The sequence below is a fragment of the Hibiscus syriacus genome, unplaced genomic scaffold, assembly GCF_006381635.1.
Source record: "Hibiscus syriacus cultivar Baekdansim isolate YM2019G1 unplaced genomic scaffold, ASM638163v2 tig00110515_pilon, whole genome shotgun sequence".
Lineage (NCBI taxonomy): Eukaryota > Viridiplantae > Streptophyta > Magnoliopsida > Malvales > Malvaceae > Hibiscus > Hibiscus syriacus.
In genome coordinates this window covers 1,489,730-1,493,019 of record NW_024062769.1, presented here as the reverse complement: position 1 = coordinate 1,493,019, position 3,290 = coordinate 1,489,730, and the positions used below count along the sequence as shown (strand labels likewise).

Genomic DNA, 3,290 nt, shown 5'->3' with positions numbered 1-3,290 from the left:
CCACTGCCTTCAAGTCTAAAAATAAAATTAACAACCAAAATATTCAATGAGAATAGATTCTAACCAATTGCTAGAGAGCCACTGACTAATAAAAACTAATATACCATGGTTGCAAAAGTCAATGCCAGGGAGAAGACCCTCCACCCAGACATTTTCTTCTTGTTTCGATGTGGAAGTTGCTCCATTGACTTTGTTATCATTCTCATGACCCTCAAATCCTGATATAAACCCAAAAAAATAAAAATCTTTAACCTCAGCTCCATGTTAATACAATAAACTTTCACCTGTGAAAGAATAAGAGGAAAGATCCAGGCACAAAAGTGGTAAGAACTAAAGTGTAACCTTACTTTTCCATCAATTCATTAACAAGCTCTCCACTTAGTCCACTATGACTGATGGTCACCTCAGAACTTCTTTCAACTGGACAGGTTATCTTGGTATCTTCTTGAATTTGGGGAAATACATAAGAATGTGGAAGAGAAGTTTAGAGCACGAGACCAAATAGAATTTACCCTAGCATACAGAAATCACACGTATTAACCACCAAAGTTCGAAGTGCAAGGAATGTCATCATATCATAGTCAATCTCCTTCATTGTCCCCACCCACCCCATTTTAAGAGAGAATAAGAAAGTTTTTTGAGGAGATCCTACCAAAGGAAATCTTCAAAGCAGACCTCATTGTAAAATAAGCATTAACAACAATTCATAATTGGGAAAAAGGAAAATAAACACACTTGATTCCTACTTTATTCGATATAATCAATACCGACATTTCTGAAACTCCATCAGAGCAAGAAGTTTCTTCACCAAACCCTTCACTTTATCTTCGTACGCAGAAATCAAATCCTTTTTCTATAAAACAATTACACTAACTTTTATCATCATAGGTAGTCAAATTACATGCATTTCATCTTCAACAGAAACGTTAAACTATACACTTATATTTACCCAAAATTCAGTTGCTCTATACAAGATTGTTCCTCTCAATTCCAACATCTCATCATCGGTAAACCATAACGGATTCCCAAAAGTGGTGGGAAGCATATCAAGATACCTGAACCAGTCTTTAAATCCATATAAATAATAAATAAAAGAAAACTAAAAGAAAACAATCAAATATGTTAAGTATATACGGTTTCCACGAAGAATTCTTTCGGAGACATTCCACATTAAGAAGTCTTTAAATTCGTTGTCCGTTGAATGAGAGGGAATTGAAATGTAAAGGGTTAGAGTAAAATTAAGTTCGGTTCGGTAACAGATAATCCTACAAAATATTACCTGGCACTGCAAATCAACAATCTTCACCTGCTACCACTTCGATATATCTAAGCAGTTTCCAGCTTCACGACTTTATTCCTTAGTTGCCTCTTTGTGATCAAGCTCTTCATCCCCCAGAAGAACAATAACGCACCGCATTGCTAAACATACTGCCATTAATGAAAGAATCAATGAAGTTTGCACGTTGTATTTCGTAATGCATAGGGAAATACTTCGATATAGACATGAAAAATACCTGCAGAAAATCACTGAGCAGAGCAGCGTACTGGGGCTCTTCAGGTCGATAGTTGTAGAAGTCATAGAGAAGATGAGTGCTAACCAACAAATACACAAACTACGACAAAGGAAAGAACAATTAGATGAGACACGAAAGTAGAATCAAACGTAACTGCTCGGTGGAATTAATATATAACTTCATAGTTCAAACGGAACCAAAATAATCACTCTTAAGAAACAAAATCTCACCAGGAGGAAGACTTCAAAGCCATAGCCAAATACAAATAGAATAGCACCGAGTCCTTTCAAAGCAATACGGCCGAAATAATTTTTAATTTGCCTAATACGTCCAGAAGGTAGAGGTTTTAGCTTTGCTCGCTTCATTTTTGCATCATTATTTATCTCAAAAACCTAGAGGCATGAATACCATTGGTTAACTGAAATGTCAGTTTATCTAGTTAATTCATGAAAGTAACTTAAAATACAACCACCATGCTGTCACATCCTTGCAACATTGACCAACTCAAATGTAAGAAAAACATAGTGTTCAAGAAAGAAGGTAAGAAGAAATTACAATTTGCAAGTCATGAATTCGATTCCTAGAATATCAAATAATTTATAATTGTTTCTTTCCCTATCCCCTTTTTCCAGGGCACTTATCTATCACTTCTATCAATAAAGCTATGTCTATGGATTTAAATCATAACCAATGAGCTTTTGCACCTAAAAGCTATGTCTGTACATCCATCCTGGTCCTAGTTTCTACCAAGGTTAATAAAAAGGAAAGAAAAAGAATGTCAAACATAAGGGCCTTTACAAAAGTGCAAGCTTTTGTACCTAAAAGGTGCATCTTTTGTTATGAAAGAATTATATGAAGGCAAACCTCAAGAATAATAATGCTTTTCTCCAATATTTTCACATTTCTTTACAAAACATACTTCCGAATATCTAAGAAAGAATAATTTTATCAAACATCTAAGAACCCTTAACTCCTCAAGAAAAGATTTAAAAGATTATGCATGACAAATAACCTATTAGTTAGCATTCTAAAATTGTGCATGACAAAGCATTCAATGAAAATAATCAAATATTTAAAAGACAACCTGATTCAACGATTAGCCGAAGCAGCAACCATCATGGTTCCAGCACAAGTACAATAAAGACCGCCAAATCAACGGCGTCTCCACTCCCTAGCACATATCAAATCCCCAAAGCGCCACCACCAGCATACTAGTAATCGAACCACCCAAAAAAGTTAACTTTTTTAATCAAACCTTCAAAATTTTCCTAAAAATCTTAATTGAGGTTTGACCTAAGACGAGACTTGGAGAGCTCCCAGTAACACCGACCGTAGTGACGAGCCAGCTGGATCGCATCATTAGCTTTGAAAGTTAAAGGCCGAAAGTCATCAGATTTGTTAGCGAGAAACCCTAGCTTTAAAACGGAGTCCGATGAGGGAGAAGAAGAGGGCGCCGCCGATGAGGAGTAGAAATGTTGATGAGAAGGAGAAAGTGTTTGGTCTACAACGACGTTTGGAGTGAAAATTAAGAAAGCATATGTGTAATGGAAGTAATTGAAATTGGTGGAGGAAGAAGAAGCGGGAAATGATGAAAATAATGAGGGAAATTAAAAAATGACTTTTACAGATGACACACAATTAAAAAGTGTACTATGTGTTTTTGCAAATTTTTTGGATTATGACTATTAAATATGACTCAATTTATTGTAAGTCATAAATCATTCAGATTTAAAAAACATGACATTTTTTTATGACACGCATTTTTTGCAAGTCATA

General features: G+C 35.2%; 1 long non-coding RNA gene across 1 annotated transcript; it reads right to left on the bottom strand.

The window, feature by feature from the left end:
* Window positions 1–834: 834 nt before the first annotated feature.
* Window positions 835–1,170, bottom strand: LOC120130146. Its single transcript, XR_005516807.1, has 3 exons — window positions 1,135–1,170; window positions 950–1,055; window positions 835–853 (listed from the first exon to the last, which is right to left on the bottom strand). It is a non-coding gene; the product is annotated as an uncharacterized LOC120130146 (long non-coding RNA).
* Window positions 1,171–3,290: the final 2,120 nt, after the last annotated feature.